The sequence below is a fragment of the Choloepus didactylus genome, chromosome 16 (assembly GCF_015220235.1).
Source record: "Choloepus didactylus isolate mChoDid1 chromosome 16, mChoDid1.pri, whole genome shotgun sequence".
Taxonomy (NCBI): domain Eukaryota; kingdom Metazoa; phylum Chordata; class Mammalia; order Pilosa; family Megalonychidae; genus Choloepus; species Choloepus didactylus.
The window spans coordinates 22,227,596-22,245,381 of record NC_051322.1 but is presented as its reverse complement, the minus strand read 5'-3'; the positions used below and the strand labels follow the sequence as shown (position 1 = coordinate 22,245,381).

At 46.2% G+C, this 17,786-nt stretch overlaps 1 protein-coding gene and 1 non-coding gene across 12 annotated transcripts in view; both read left to right on the top strand.

Annotated features, from left to right (window-relative positions):
- Positions 1–17,786, top strand: part of NEDD4L (NEDD4 like E3 ubiquitin protein ligase) — a 378,998-nt gene that overhangs the window by 186,456 nt on the left and 174,756 nt on the right. The window lies entirely within an intron of this gene.
- TRNAI-GAU lies at positions 10,927–11,005 on the top strand. The gene has a single exon. It is a non-coding gene; the product is annotated as a tRNA-Ile (tRNA).

Genomic DNA, 17,786 nt, shown 5'->3' with positions numbered 1-17,786 from the left:
CAGCTGTGTAGATATTTCAGTAATTTATAGATGAAGCTAAAAGGTGAAACCTTTTAGTAACTGCCACTGAATAACCTACCACCAGAATTTTTTTTAACGCTTTTAACTTAAGTATTTTCATGGGCTGCCACCTGTTTACGTAGATTTGATCAGAGGGGTGTGTTTGTGTCTGTAGTTTAGTCATCCTACAAACAAGATGTTCATGCAGTTACAGCCGCTGCCTCCCCCACCCCCCAGGGTCCTCTGAGTCCAATGACTGGTTGTAGATGGCAAGGGACAGGGAGGTGTCAGTCCTTACTATAGACCTCAAGAGTGACTTGGAAGGTTTAAGGATAGGTGTAAACCGCCAGTTTACCAAACAATAAAATCATCATAATTGAAACATTCAAAGGTGTGGTTTTTTTAGCAGCTTCACAGAATGTGCATACATGGTAAATTTTTTATGCTATTTTTACTGGCCTAGGACCAACATAAAAGTGCACTTGGCTGTTAAATTGACCCATTGATTTCTTGTATTTGTTGAATGATCATGCATATTTAAGATTAAGTGGCTCTTTACCAGTATTAGTGACAATGATATATTTCAGAGTATGCTTCATGGACTGGAATGTATGTACATATTCTTTCAAAAATCTTTAGTAGTCATCCATGTAAGGCAATTTTATGGGCAGTAAAAAATATTTAGAGCCCTTTCAGGTTTGTTATTGAGGTGTAGCATGGTCATGAAATTACAGGGTTCGGTGCCTCAGTGAAGAGTAAATATTATAGCTGTGTGTGTGTAACTGCTTTTAGTATTTTCATAACTTTTGAACTCATAAAAGTAGTACTTGCTCACAGCAGAAATCCTAGAAAAATAAACGTAATTCGTAAATGCTATCATCTAGAGAGAACCATTAATAAATTTCTAGCTATGATTCCCCAAAGCACTTCAGTATATGTTTTGAATTTGTCACCTTCTCCTATTTATTCCACAGTGTTATACTGTGCGTATTTTCTCCCATCATTAGATAGTCTTTGAAAACTTGATATTAATGGTTTTCTAATATGCTAGTGTATGATTATACCATAATTTATTTAATCACTCCTCTATTGGACTGGGAGGTTGCTTGTAATTTTTTCGTATTATATATGATGCTATAATGAGTATCCTTTGCAGGTAAATATTTGCCTGTATCTCTGATTTTTTCTTTGGGCTTATTCCTTAGGAATAAATTTGTTGAATCAAAAGGCATCATATTTTTGAATGTTCTCGATACCATATTGCTTTCCAGAAAACTGGAAAGATAATAATTTATCTTTCCAGTAGTAGAATATTAAAATCTGCCTTTCTTTAGAAAGTGTTAGCTTTTTTGCATATTCAACAGTTTGCTAGATGAAAAATTGTTTCAATATTATCTTATGTATTTGTGTGTTTATTTCTTATACTTTCTAGGTGTTTTTTTTTTTAATTTCCTTATTTAGTACGTGTGATTTCTTTATTGGGGTTATCAGTAATTTATGTAACACTGACTGTAGTAGTAAAAGTAGAAAAGAATTAGGAAACCTTTAACAACATGGTTTTTCCAATGGAAATTTCTCTGGGTTAGGGAAATCTCAGTGTATCAAATTCATCATGCAGTCAAAATAAATTTACCCATGGTGCTATGTAATATACTATGTGCACTGACCTCTGCTCTTTGTTAATAATGAACAAAGGCTTCCAGGAAGACGGCAGAATAGGCAAGGTGGAGCTCACTTCTCCACCGTGGAATAACTAGAGCTTAAAAGGCAGAAAACCACAGGGACAGTGGGCGGTTCCAGGGTAGGAGCGGCCAGAGAGGGGCTTCTACGTTATATAGGGAGGACCTGATGAAAAAGCAGAGAAGTTATGACTGAAAGGGTGGGGTGAGTTTGTTTAATCGTCACTGCCTCTGTGGCCAGCTGCTATGCGCCCACGGGAGCGGGTGAGGGAGGTAGTGCACATCCCCACACTCCCATGTCCTCAGCCAGCTCAGGAGAGCACCTTCTCAGTCCCGCAGCCGAGAGCTCCCAGGAGGGAACTCGGGAACCAGCAGACTTGTTTCAGCCACACACAGAGACCTTGCTGCAATGCACAGTGCCTATCCCGAACCCTGATGAAGGCCGCTGCGGGCACCTGGTTTTGGGGAAGAGTCTGGGGGTCCTCCCCTCAGGAGAGGGAAAGCAGAGCATGGCAAAGCCAACCCGACAATTAGCAAGTGAGAGAGACACTCTGTGTTCCGCTGCCTGTATCCTTTCTCCATGGAGGCCTGCAGTGCTCGCGGTGTGTTTGGGTGGAGAGGCAAGGAAAAGGGAGAAAGCCACACAGAAGCACCAAGAATGCCTCCCCACCCTAGAGGCCTGCAGATGCACAGTGATTTTGCAGGCCAACGAATAACAGGGCACTTCTGAGCTGGCTGAGGGCTGGGAAAGGTGAAAATCTCAGTCCCACAGGCTGAGGTTATTTTCATCTGGTTTGGACCTAGCCAGCACACAGTTGCAGTCAGGGAATAGCAGCCTTGAGGGGAAGACCTAGTCCAAGAGCACCATCTGCTGGGAAGATAGGGAAAGTGCACCCTTGTCCGGCGCCTTCTCGCTCGGTCCCGCGCGTCCTGTCCTCGGCCGGCAAGGAGAACAGAGGGAAAGAGGGAGAGACGCAGACAAACTGACACTTGAGGTACGCAATGGCAGTGAATGCAAGCCTTTTACTGGAGCCAGGAAGAAAATTTTCTCTGTTACATATTCCACACGAGGCCCTATACCCCGTGGGAGAACAACCTCTATGCGGCCGTCAGGCACGGCTCCCTGTGGGCTGTCTCCCCGAGGCTAGCCCGGGTAATTTCTTATATACAATAGTTACAACCAATGTGCTGGCAGTACGCAAGCGTGTACAATAGGCTAGCAGCAACCGCTGCCTCATGCGTCATATGCGGAAGCAGGATACGGGCGCCATCTTGGCTCAAACGATGGGCGGGGGCTACTCTGGAGCAGGTCGCGGCGTGTCCACTAGGCCTTAACCCGGAAAGCGGCTCCCCACATCTCCCCCTTTTTTATATATTTCAACCCAGTGTCTCCATTGATGAGTGTACTCCCGTGGGCCTGAGTGACCCACTACATGTTTTGGTGCTTTGGGGAGTCTGGACTAGGCCCCTGCCATTTTACGGCGGAACCTCTGGCACCGACCAGAATGCTTACCTCATATAGAGACCGGAGAGCCCCTGAGCTGGAAACAACGTGACTCTCCCTACAGTACTTCGCCTCGTAACTGGGGAAAGACGGTTAGGACAGGAGAGTGGCAACCAGCGTCAAAGGCGTCACTAGGCGTCTCTGTGCAATGGCCAGAGTCCAGTCTGGCCACAACTGGGACTCCGCCTAAGAGACTCGCCTGAGACAAAAATCAAGACTGCTGGAGTTGTATGTTATATCCGGGATACGGCCATGGACTTTGCCGCGAACCTGGCCCCAGAGCGCCCCACCCCGAGTGGCCGGGACGGGGATCGATCAGTATAGAAGCTACTGTCAGAAGTACTACAGGTTGAAGACATAGCCATCATAGTGGTAACGCGCAGTTGCTGCTGTGCTTGAAACAAGCGTTCTAACAGGCATTTGACGATTACTAAACCCACCAACAACCCTATAGCGAGGAGAACCCAAGTGGTCAGATTGGGCCACGAAAACCAGGAAGTAACTCGGTTCCACAGGTCAGTTACCAAACTGACAAGGTTGAACTTAACGGGGGTCAACTTAACGGCCCCAATCTTGTCCAGGCTGACGTCCACCTGCTGGGTAAGATTGGTAAAAGTTGGCAGATAAGTATTTTTAAGCCAGTCAGAGACTTTATGGGTGTCAGCAGTTACATTGGCCCTGACCGGAGTGACACAAAGTCTGAAAAGGATCCATCGGGTGTCACACAGTTGCTCGACTGTTTTCCAGAGCCCATCTATCTCCTGTCCAAGTTCCTGTATTTCACTTTGCATTTTCTGGATCGCTTGCGAATTCAATTCTAACATTAGATTGTGGGCGTGCAACGCGTCCCGGGTGGCATTGGCTAAAGTGTTGACTGTTTCCATCGTCAGGGCGATCTGCTCCGTTGTCCAGGCTTGAAGCACCGCATTCCCCACTGCTGGGACGAACAATGAAGCGACGATGCCGCCGAGGTTCCACAGCCAGCCTTTGACACTTCTTGGTTTCCTGTTAAGGGAGGGATTAAAAGGCCCAGAAAACGGAAAGTTTTCCGTTGATACAGCCTGGGTAATAGGGCCTACCCAATCAGTGGTGTTGACTGGGACCCAAACATAGCTGGGACGGTAAGTTAGGATGGCGTAGGGAGGGAATCCGTTCCAGCATTCAGACAGGGTACAGGGGACGCTGGAACAGTTGAAGGTAGGCTCTGTAGAGAGTAGAAAAGCGAAGGGAGGGAGCACACAGACCTGCCTGTGCAAAGGGAAGGAACAATTTTTATCCGCATATGTTCCCTCTGCACCCGAAAAAGAACAATTGGCAGTGGTAGAGCTACCCGTCGCGTCGGTTGACGTGTTGGTAAGGGTACCATTCAATAGCATGAAATAGCGCAGGTCCAGACATGCCCCCAGGGGGTTGCAGGCCAAATGCTGAGCGAAGGTTTGGATACGGGAGGCTTTGGGGTCGATTAATGGTTCTCGACATTGGTTTACGGTACCCCACGCCGATGCCTCAGTATATTTTCGGATCTTGCTTATTGCTGTGAAATTACGTATGTGAGGGCGCACGGACCAGAGCCACCAGTCCTCACTTAAGAGGAACGGGTGCCTCACGGGCATACAGCTGTGCCAAGAGAAGTCCCCCAGAGTGGTTTTCCTGTGCAGATCATGCGCGCAAGGGGAGAAAGGAGGCTGCGGGGCATCAGGATCTCGAGAGCAGTTAAGGACTGTTGGTCTAAACCCAGAAAGCTTGAGGCATCTTTTCGTCTCATTTTTGTTAAGCAACCCCTCACAGTCCTGTTGATAGCCAGCTGAGGTACTAAGAAATTCTAGCAAGACTCCAAAAGTCACCCGAGTGCAATGGGTATCACAGGCAGTACTTGTGCTGTTTGCGCAGGAACAATTAGCTATAGAGCGATTAGCAAATGAAAGGATCAGCGTGTCATCGGTTAGAGGAAAGGTCTCGTTGAAGGTTATGGAGGAAACATTGGTAGGCAAAGGTAGATGATGGAGGCTAAGAGTTAAATTAGGAGTGAAGAACTGAGGAGAGGCGGGGGACCCCGCAGAAAAGGGAGCTAGCGTCGGGGGATGGTGCCAGAGGCCCCAGAGGAACTGATCTTCTCCCTGAACCACTGCAACACTGCTGAGAAAGAGAAAACAAATCAGGAGGGTATTTATAGGGGAATAGGGGTTGGGATCACCGGTCCTCCCCCTGGACGACGGGGAGGCGGTCAGGATCATTCTCATCATCTTGCTGGTCATCTTGCTGGTCGTCACCAGCGTTGAAGGTTGGGTCTCTTGTGTCATGTTGGGGGTTCCCCAATTGGTCAGGCTGCAGCTTCTCAGCGCTCTCGGGCGTTGATACGGTTCTCACCAATCTCTCCGGAACCCACACCGGTTGACGTCCTGGTTCCTGTGGGAAGACACAAACAGAGCCTCTGGCCCAGCTGAGCACGGGGTCAGGGCCTTGCCACTGTCCTGACAGGACATCGTTCCATCGGACTAGACCTCTATGTGGAGGACTCGGGGAGGTGTGCTGAAGGGCAGGTGTCATGCCCTGTGAATTTTCATTTAAGAAATTATACGTGAATAAGGCTACAGACAGTTGAGCCTTTGGGGATAGGCCGTGACCTATCCCCTCTTTCTGTTTTTTGAGCAAGTCTTTCAGAGACCTGTGTGCTCTTTCAATGATACCTTGTCCTTGAGGGTTGTAAGGGATTCCATGCTTCAATTGTACTCCCATATTATCACAAAATTTTTGGAAAGTTTTACTGGTATAAGCAGGTCCGTTATCTGTCTTTAACATTTTTGGCTTGCCCCACGCTGCCCAAGCGGCAAGGCAGTGTGCAATGACTTGGTGGACTTTTTCTCCTGTCTCAGCAGAGGCAAATAATATTTGAGAACATGTGTCTACTGACACATGCAGGTATTTGATTTTTCCGTACTCTGAATGATGAGTGACATCCATTTGCCAAATGTCTCCTGGGACGAGACCTCTAGGGTTAACTCCCACAGATGGGATATGCTGCTGAGTAACACAATTTCCACAAGCTCGGACTATGTCTCTAGCGGCCGCTCGCGGTATACTAAACCGCTTAGCCAGGGTACCTGCATTGATATGAAATTTGGCGTGGAACTCTCGGGCTTGCTGATATGGTGTCAGCACGGGGAAGACGTGTGGCTGTCGAGTGGCCACATCTACTATGTGATTTCCTTGGGCCACGGGACCAGGTAGGCCTGTATGGGCCCTAATGTGAGTTGTGTAAAAGGGATGTTGCCTAGTATGAATCGTCTTTTGCAGCTCGAGAAAGAATGTGCTTACAGTGGAGGAGCATTTTATAATGCCCACAGTTTCTAGGATTTGTAGAGAATTTACGACATAAAGGGAATCAGAGACAATATTCAGGGGGCCAGGAAACTCTCTCAGGACTGTAATAGTAACCTGCAATTCAACCCACTGCGGTTTTTGTGGTTGAAAAAACACTGTTTTGGGAGTGTCCCCTTCCACACAATACGCCCCTGTACCGGAGCTGGAGCCATCCGTGTACACGGTGAGGGCGTTCGCTAGTGGCCTAGACGAAGTCACTTTGGGAAAGATTACCGGATGTTGGGTGACAAACTGTAAGAGGGGGTCTTTGGGATATTGGTTATTAATACATCCCGAAAAGGTGCATCGGAGAACAGCCCATTGATCTATGCATCCGGTAAGCACCTCAATTTGTGGGAGAGAGTAGGGTACTCTAAGGTTTTTTGGTGGTTGGCCAAGGTGTTGGATGGCCTTCTTGATGGCCTCCAGGGCCAGATCTGCAACTGCGGTAGGGTAATGCTCTAAGATCTTTTTTGGAGAAACTCCGGGGTGGATCCAGAGCAATGGCCCCTGTTGCCACAGCACCGCCGTGGGCTGTGACACCGTCGGCAGCAGGCAAGCTTCGAAAGGCTTATCAGGGTTTATTCTTTTTAACGTGGCACTACTGAGTGCTTGTTCTACTTGGCATAGTGCTTGTCTTGCTTCAGGGGTGAAGGACCGGGGCGAAGCTAAGTCCGGATCCCCTTTAAGCAAGTCAAACAAGGGTCTTAATTCGGCATTGGGTAACTTCAGATATGGGCGAACCCAATTTATGTCTCCCATGAGTTTTTGTAAGTCATTGAGGGTGTTCAGTTTATCTAACCTGAGAGACACCTTTTGGGGGGAGACTTGAGTAGACGTAAGTTTTGCTCCCAGGAAGGTGACAATCTCGGTCATCTGGATCTTCTCTGGGGCTATTTCAAGATTGACCTCTCTAAGTGCAAGAACCAAATGTGATAGTGCAGCGTTAAGGAGATCTGGGCTTTCATGAGTCAGCAAGATATCATCCATGTAATGAAGGATCCTTACTTTGGGGAATTGCTGCCGGGTATCGGCCAACTGTGCAGCGACATACAACTGACACATGGTAGGGCTGTTGGTCATGCCCTGGGGCAGGACCGTCCACTCAAAGCGGTGACAGGGCTCCTCTTGGTTTAGAGAGGGCACAGTAAAAGCAAATTTTTGGGTATCCTCTGTGTGAAGTGGGATAGAAAAGAAACAGTCTTTGATATCTAAGATGATAACAGGCCAACGCTCTGGCAGGGCCGAAAGGAGGGGCAACCCCATCTGAACGGGCCCTAAAGGCTCCATGCAATTATTGATGGCTCTTAAATCGTGCAGCAACCTCCACTTGCCTGATTTTTTCTTTATAACAAAAATAGGGGTGTTCCAAGGTGATGTGGAGGGAATGAGGTGGCCCTCTCTTAGCTGATCTGACACCAGAGTGTGTAATGCGGAGAGCTTTTCCCGTGATAAGGGCCACTGAGGCACCCAAACCGGAGATTTGGTCTTCCATTTTAGCTTTATGGGTGTGGGTGGGAACATTCCCTCAGTGGCCCCCAGGAAAAACCCAGGCCTTGCTTGACAATGTTGGAGGTAGCTTGTATGGGCTCTACACGTCCCTGTAACGAGGCTCCTAAGCCTTTGCCAGGGACATATCCCATTCCTTTTAACAATCGCTTAGAGGTTGGGGAGCAACCACTGGTCAAGGTAACGTCCATCTGGGTAAGAATGTCTCTTCCCCACAGGGAAACAGGCAGGGCTAATACATATGGCTGAAAACTACCTTGGTGTCCTTCTTCGTCTGCCCAATGAAGGGCAGCGGCACTCAGCATGGGTGCCGAAACCTGGCCTATTCCTCTGATGGTATCTTCCGCCTTGCACGTCGGCCAGGTGGAGGGCCAGTCCTGTTGTCTTATAATCGACCGATCGGCCCCGGTATCTAGCAGGCCTAGGAAAGATCTGCCTTGTACCTTGATAGTCAGCATGGGTCGAGACTCCAGAGACATATGGAAGCCCTCAAAAACTTCTCCTGAAGACCCAAATCCCTTATCTCCTCTCTGTCTGGGTCTACTCTGAAAGAGTGTATGTAAGCTGGGTAAGAGCAAGAGCTGTGCCAGCTTGTCACCTTTTGCAATGACCAGCGTACCTTGCTGAGATTGTACCATAATCTGGACGTAACCTGTGAAATCTGAATCCACAACACCTGGTATGACACTTAGTCCTTTCAGGGCTGTGGATGCTCTCCCTATTATGAGCCCAACAGTCTTTGCTGGCAAGGGCCCTTTAAAGGAGGTCCCTACCAACTGGACACCCATGGAGGGGGTCAGTACGAGTCTGGAGGTGGCACAGAGGTCCAGTCCCGCTGACCCAGGGGATGCGCGAATTTGGGCGGGCTTCGTGTCGCCGGATGGCATGCAGGGGGGCCCACCGAAAGGGTGGACCCCCCCTGCCCGTTTTTTGGGTCCTGTTCAGGACGGCCAGAAAGGCGCACACCTTGCGCATCGAAGGCTGACCTACAGTCTTCTGCGCGATGAGGTCCCTTGTGGCAACGGCCACATAGCCTGGTTGCTGCATATGGTCTACCAAACTGTGGAGTGGCAGGTGGTTGACCTTTATTGGGACAGTTCCTCTTAATATGTCCCAGCTGGCCACAATGATAACATCCTCTGGGCTTCATTTCTAGTTCTTTAGATTTCTTTGCAGACACTTGCAAGGAGTTGGCTAGCATGGCAGCTAGACCTGCATTAGTTAACGGGCTGCCAGCATCTCTGCAAAGCCGAACCCAGTCCGTCAGCTGTTTTCCTCTGTTTTGTGCTAAAATAACTTTACATTCCTTATTGCACTGTTCAAATATCATTTGTTTAACTACAGTCTCTGCCACCCCTGGATCTGAGAAAATTCTCTCGGCTGCAGTCTGCATTTTGGCTACAAAGTCCACAAAAGGTTCTGTGGGGCCCTGATGAATATTACTGAGCGAGGCTTGAGCCTCTCCCTCACCTGTCAGCTTTTTCCAAGCTCCCACGAAACAACGGAAGATTTGGGCATAGACCTCTTGAGGGAACCGCGTTTGATTTTGGGCATGGGCTCCCCTCCCCAACAGCATGTCTGTATTCCACGCGCCATGTCTTCCCGCTGCGTTCCTAGCCGCTTGTTCCTCAGCTAACTCTTCAAACCACGCTTTCCAATCTATAAATCGGCCTGGTGGCAAACAAGCACGGGCTAACTGAACGATATCTGCGGGCGTATGATTTAGGGCGGAGAGGTTTTCAACCATGTTCAGGGTATAAGGGGCATTGGGGCCGTACTGATGGACGGCCTGCCTTAGCTCTTTCAAAAGTTTGTAATCATATGCTTCATATTGGTTGTTGCCTTGGTGGTTAATAATAACCGGGTACATTTCTGGGGATGGTTCTGGCTTAAGTGGTTGGTACCCACCTAGTATACCGAAAGGCCTAAAGGTGAAAGAGGGGACCCATTTCCAGAAATGCCTCCCTCCACATTCTGATGGTATGGGGTCTAGGGGGCCTGAGTATTCAGGTGGGGGATACGGCTGTGGATGCCCCTCCCCCGGCCCGCCTGCAAGGGGCTCCGGGTCCCGCAAAGGCGGACCATCGTGATTATTGGATTCGGGCACTAGTGGGAGCTCTCGGCAAGGGCCTTTGGCGGAGCCGCTCAACCAGCCCACCGGAAGCCGCGGCGTTTTTTGTGACGCGGCAACAGGAGCCGGCGGGGCGGAAGGCCGCGTGGGTGGGGCGGGAGGCTCCTCCCAAGCAATTAATGGAGGCGCTTCCGCTCCCTCACCGTCATCACTACCCGATTCTGAGGCAGAGGTGTCCGAGCTACCACCACTCAACTCTGGCTGCTTGCCTTTATGAGAGCCGGCCGCAGATGACACCGACTGGGTTTCTTGGAGAGCGTGCCGTACCTCTTGCAAGGCGGAGGACGGACTTAGGCCTGTAGTCGACTCCAGTTCAAGGACCGTGCGGACGGTCTCCCATATAGGGACTAGAATTGGATCCAGACAAACGCCCGTCTGACGCGCCCGGTCTATATCGTGACCAAGCTTCAGCCAAGAGGGCAGACTGAGGCTGCCGGTGGAGGGAAACCAAGGGGCAAAAGTTTCAACATCATCGAGAAACCTCTGTAGGGAGCTTTTCTTAACTGAGATACCCCTCTGCTTCAGGAGGGTTTTTAAAGGAGCCAATAAAGGCGAACTTCCAGACTGCCCCATGCTTGCAGTCGGCGCTGTACTTTAACCACTCGGAGAGCTCTTCCGAGTCCCCGGGACCGCCTGAGAACCCACGGGCCCTGACTCTCACGTAAAAGAAACACTCACCTTCTCGCGCTGATCAGTCGCGGGAAGTCCGCTGCAGTGAAAAAGGAGCGAGGCGAAAGGTATGTGCCCCGTACGGTTAGCTCAGTTGGTTAGAGCTTGGTGCTGATAACGCCAAGGTCGCGGGTTCGATCCCCGTACGGGCCACCACTTGTCCGGCGCCTTCTCGCTCGGTCCCGCGCGTCCTGTCCTCGGCCGGCAAGGAGAACAGAGGGAAAGAGGGAGAGACGCAGACAAACTGACACTTGAGGTACGCAATGGCAGTGAATGCAAGCCTTTTACTGGAGCCAGGAAGAAAATTTTCTCTGTTACATATTCCACACGAGGCCCTATACCCCGTGGGAGAACAACCTCTATGCGGCCGTCAGGCACGGCTCCCTGTGGGCTGTCTCCCCGAGGCTAGCCCGGGTAATTTCTTATATACAATAGTTACAACCAATGTGCTGGCAGTACGCAAGCGTGTACAATAGGCTAGCAGCAACCGCTGCCTCATGCGTCATATGCGGAAGCAGGATACGGGCGCCATCTTGGCTCAAACGATGGGCGGGGGCTACTCTGGAGCAGGTCGCGGCGTGTCCACTAGGCCTTAACCCGGAAAGCGGCTCCCCACACACCCTGGCAGACTGCTATTCTGCCAAATCTTCTACAGATGCCCAAATAGACTTGTATACCCTGTGGGACGCCTTGGCCTTGGTCTGCCTGGGACTTGCTGATAAACCAAGTTCCAAAAGAGACCTTCAGTGCAAACCCAAGCAACTATGAAATCTTAGGCAAGCAAGGGAAATCAGCTTTCAAAATCATCTTATCAAGATAATCAATTGCCAAGAAATCAGCAGAAAGTCACAAAGCACATGAAGATGCAAGAAGATATGGCCAATCAAATAACCAAATTAAAAAGCCAAAGGAGACACAGAATTTGTAACAGCTAATCAAATAAGTACATAGAAATCTCCAAAATATCTTCAATGGATTGGCTAAAGACATAAAGGATATCAAGAAGACACAAGAAGAGCATAAAGAAGAATTTGAAAGAGTAAATAGAAACATAGCAGGTCTTATGGAAATGAAAGACACTGTAGATCATATTAAAAATATACTAGAGGGGAGTGATGTCATCAACATGGTGATGTAAACAGCTGCTGGAAACTTCTCCCCAGATATTCAACAAAAAAGGGAGATAACCTTGAATTGTTTGGAACTCTGGAAGAGGGTATGCATGGGAGAAGGACCCTACAGATGCTGGATTGAAGAAGAACAGAGATACAAGTAATGAAAATGTTCAAAAAATTGATTTTGGTGATGAATATACAAACTATATGATGGTACTGTGAACAAATTGCACACTGTGGATGATTGTAGGGTATGTGAATATATCAGTGAAACTGAATTTATATATATATATATCTCCACACACATGCTAGAGGCACAACAGATTTGTAGAGGAAGAAGAAAGAAATGAACTAGAGGACAAGACAATTGAATGCAAATGCACAAAAGAACAAATGGTGAAAAAGATGGAAAGTTTTGAATTGGATATCAGGGAAATGATGGACAACATGAAGCACACAATATAATATAAGAATTATTGGTGGAGGCGGGGCAAGATGGCAGACTGGTGAGCTGTATGTTTTAGTTACTCCTCCAGGAAAGTAGGTAAAAAGCCAGGAACTGCGTGGACTGGACACCACAGAGAAATCTGTCTTTGGGCATACTTCATACAACACTCATGAAAACGTGGAACTGCTGAGATCAGCGAAATCTGTAAGTTTTTGCGGCCAGGGGACCCGCGCCCCTCCCTGCCAGGCTCAGTCCCGGGGGAGGAGGGGCTGTCAGCTCCAGGAAGGAGAAGGGAGAATTGCAGTGGCTGCTCTTACCGGAAACTCATTCTACTGATTCAAACTCCAACCATAGATAGACTGAGGCCAGACACCAGAGACTCTGAGAGCAGCCAGCCCAGCAGAGAGGAGACAGGCATAGAAAAAAAACAACACGAAAAACTCCAAAATAAAAGCAGAGGATTTTTGGAGTTCTGGTGAACACAGAAAGGGGAAGGGCGGAGATCAGGCCTTAAGGCGCATATGCAAATCCCGAAGCAAGGCTGATCTCTCTGCCCTGGGCACTTTTCCTTAATGGCCCTGGTTGCTTTGTCTATTAGCATTTCAATAACCCATTAGATCTCTGAGGAGGGCCGTTTTTTGTTTTTTTTTTTTTTTTTTTTTTTTTTTTTTTTTTTTTTTTTAAATCCTTTTTGCTTTTTCTAAAACAATTACTCTAAGAAGCTCAATACAGAAAGCTTCAAAGAATTGAAATTTGGGCACGTCAAGTCAAGAGCAGAACTAAGAGAGCTCTGAGACAAAAGGCAATAATCCAGTGGCTGAGAAAATTCACTAAACAACACAACTTCCCAAGAAAAGGGGGGTGTCCGCTCACAGCCACCATCCTGGTGGACAGGAAACACTCCTGCCCATCGCCAGCCCCATAGCCCAGAGCTGCCCCAGACAACCCAGTGTGACGGAAGTGCTTCAAATAACAGGCACACACCACAAAACTGGGCGTGGACATTAGCCTTCCCTGCAACCTCAGCTGAATGTCCCAGAGCTGGGAAGGGGGAGCAGTGTGAATTAACAGAGCCCCATTCAGCCATCATTTGAGCAGACTGGGAGCCTCCCAACACAGCCCAGCAGCCCAGAACTGCCCTGGGGGGACGGCACTCACCTGTGACATAGCACAGTCATCCCTCAACAGAGGACCCGGGGTGCACAGCCTGGAAGAGGGGCCCACTTGCAAGTCTCAGGAGCCATACGCCAATACCAAAGACTTGTGGGTCAGTGGCAGAGACAAACTGTGGCAGGACTGAACTGAAGGATTAGACTATTGCAGTAGCTTTAAAACTCTAGGATCATCAGGGAGATTTGATTGTTAGGGCCACCCCCCCTCCCCGACTGCCCAGAAACACGCCCCACATACAGGGCAGGCAACACCAACTACACACGCAAGCTTGGGACACCAATTGGGCCCCACAAGACTCACTCCCCCACTCACCAAAAAGGCTAAGCAGGGGAGATCTGGCTTGTGGAGAACAGGTGGCTCGTGGACGCCACCTGCTGGTTAGTTAGAGAAAGTGTACTCCACGAAGCTGTAGATCTGATAAATTAGAGATAAGGACTTCAACTGGTCTACAAACCCTAAAAGAACCCTATCAAGGTCAGCAAATGCCACGAGGCCAAAAACAACAGAAAATTATAAAGCATATGAAAAAACCAGACGATATGGATAACCCAAGCCCAAGCACCCAAATCAAAAGACCAGAAGAGACACACCTAGAGCAGCTACTCAAAGAACTAAAGATGAACAATGAGACCCTAGTACGGGATATGAAGGAAATCAAGAAGACCCTAGAAGAGCATAAAGAAGACATTGCAAGACTAAATAAAAAAATGGATGATCTTATGGAAATTAAAGAAACTGTTGACCAAATTAAAAAGATTCTGGACACTCATAGTACAAGACTAGAGGAAGTTGAACAACGAATCAGTGACCTGGAAGATGACAGAATGGAAAATGAAAGCATAAAAGAAAGAATGGGGAAAAAAATTGAAAAACTCGAAATGGACCTCAGGGATATGATAGATAATATGAAACGTCCGAATATAAGACTCATTGGTGTCCCAGAAGGGGAAGAAAAGGGTAAAGGTCTAGGAAGAGTATTCAAAGAAATTGTTGGGGAAAACTTCCCAAATCTTCTAAACAACATAAATACACAAATCATAAATGCTCAGCGAACTCCAAATAGAATAAATCCAAAAAAACCCACTCCGAGACATATACTGATCACACTGTCAAACATAGAAGAGAAGGAGCAAGTTCTGAAAGCAGCAAGAGAAAAGCAATTCACCACATACAAAGGAAACAGCATAAGACTAAGTAGTGACTACTCAGCAGCCACCATGGAGGCGAGAAGGCAGTGGCACGATATATTTAAAATTCTGAGAGAGAGGAATTTCCAGCCAAGAATACTTTATCCAGCAAAGCTCTCCTTCAAATTTGAGGGAGAGCTTAAATTTTTCACAGACAAAGAAATGCTGAGAGAATTTGCTAACAAGAGACCTGCCCTACTGGAGATACTAAAGGGAGCCCTACAGACAGAGAAACAAAGACAGGACAGAGAGACTTGGAGAAAGGTTCAGTACTAAAGAGATTCGGTATGGGTACAATAAAGGATATTAATAGAGAGAGGGAAAAATATGGCAAACATAATCCAAAGGATAAGATGGCCGATTCAAGAAATGCCTTCACGGTTTTAACGTTGAATGTAAATGGATTAAACTCCCCAATTAAAAGATACAGATTCGCAGAATGGATCAAAAAAAATGAACCATCAATATGTTGCATACAAGAGACTCATCTTAGACACAGGGACACAAAGAAACTGAAAGTGAAAGGATGGAAAAAAATATTTCATGCAAGCTACAGCCAAAAGAAAGCAGGTGTAGCAATATTAATCTCAGATAAAATAGACTTCAAATGCAGGGATGTTTTGAGAGACAAAGAAGGCCACTACATACTAATAAAAGGGGCAATTCAGCAAGAAGAAATAACAATCGTAAATGTCTATGCACCCAATCAAGGTGCCACAAAATACATGAGAGAAACATTGGCAAAACTAAAGGAAGCAATTGATGTTTCCACAATAATTGTGGGAGACTTCAACACATCACTCTCTCCTATAGATAGATCAACCAGACAGAAGACCAATAAGGAAATTGAAAACCTAAACAATCTGATAAATGAATTAGATTTAACAGACATCTACAGGACATTACATCCCAAATCACCAGGATACACATACTTTTCTAGTGCTCACGGAACTTTCTCCAGAATAGATCATATGCTGGGACATAAAACAAGCCTCAATAAATTTAAAAAGATTGAAATTATTCAAAGCACATTCTCTGACCACAATGGAATACAATTAGAAGTCAATAACCATCAGAGACTTAGAAAATTCACAAATACCTGGAGGTTAAACAACACACTCCTAAACAATCAGTGGGTTAAAGAAGAAATAGCAAGAGAAATTGCTAAATATATAGAGACGAACGAAAATGAGAACACAACATACCAAAACCTATGGGATGCAGCAAAAGCAGTGCTAAGGGGGAAATTTATAGCACTAAACGCATATATTAAAAAGGAAGAAAGAGCCAAAATCAAAGAACTAATGGATCAACTGAAGAAGCTAGAAAATGAACAGCAAACCAATCCTAAACCAAGTACAAGAAAAGAAATAACAAGGATTAAAGCAGAAATAAATGACATAGAGAACAAAAAAACAATAGAAAGGATAAATATCACCAAAAGTTGGTTCTTTGAGAAGATCAACAAGATTGACAAGCCCCTAGCTAGACTGACAAAATCAAAAAGAGAGAAGACCCATATAAACAAAATAATGAATGAAAAAGGTGACATAACTGCAGATCCTGAAGAAATTAAAAAAATTATAAGAGGATATTATGAACAACTGCATGGCAACAAACTGGATAATGTAGAAGAAATGGACAATTTCCTGGAAACATATGAACAACCTAGACTGACCAGAGAAGAAATAGAAGACCTCAACCAACCCATCACAAGCAAAGAGATCCAATCAGTCATCAAAAATCTTCCCACAAATAAATGCCCAGGGCCAGATGGCTTCACAGGGGAATTCTACCAAACTTTCCAGAAAGAACTGACACCAATCTTACTCAAACTCTTTCAAAACATTGAAAAAAATGGAACACTACCTAACTCATTTTATGAAGCTAACATCAATCTAATACCAAAACCAGGCAAAGATGCTACAAAAAAGGAAAACTACCGGCCAATCTCCCTAATGAATATAGATGCAAAAATCCTCAACAAAATACTTGCAAATCGAATCCAAAGACACATTAAAAAAATCATACACCATGACCAAGTGGGGTTCATTCCAGGCATGCAAGGCTGGTTCAACATAAGAAAAACAATCAATGTATTACAACACATTAAAAACTCGAAAGGGAAAAATCAATTGATCATCTCAATAGATGCTGAAAAAGCATTTGACAAAATCCAACATCCGTTTTTGATAAAAACACTTCAAAAGGTAGGAATTGAAGGAAACTTCCTCAACATGATAAAGAGCATATATGAAAAACCCACAGCCAGCATAGTACTCAATGGTGAGAGACTGAAAGCCTTCCATCTAAGATCAGGAACAAGACAAGGATGCCCGCTGTCACCACTGTTATTCAACATTGTGCTGGAAGTGCTAGCCAGGGCAATCCGGCAAGACAAAGAAATAAAAGGCATCCAAATTGGAAAAGAAGAAGTAAAACTGTCATTGTTTGCAGATGATATGATCTTATATCTAGAAAACCCTGAGAAATCAACGATACACCTACTAGAGCTAATAAACAAATTTAGCAAAGTAGCGGGATACAAGATTAATGCACATAAGTCAGTAATGTTTCTATATGCTAGAAATGAACAAACTGAAGAGACACTCAAGAAAAAGATACCATTTTCAATAGCAACTAAAAAAATCAAGTACCTAGGAATCAACTTAACCAAAGATGTAAAAGACCTATACAAAGAAAACTACATAACTCTACTAAAAGAAATAGAAGGGGACCTTAAAAGATGGAAAAATATTCCATGTTCATGGATAGGAAGGCTAAATGTCATTAAGATGTCAATTCTACCCAAACTCATCTACAGATTCAATGCAATCCCAATCAAAATTCCAACAACCTACTTTGCAGACTTGGAAAAGCTAGTTATCAAATTTATTTGGAAAGGGAAGATGCCTCGAATTGCTAAAGACACTCTAAAAAAGAAAAACGAAGTGGGAGGACTTACACTCCCTGACTTTGAAGCTTATTATAAAGCCACAGTTGCCAAAACA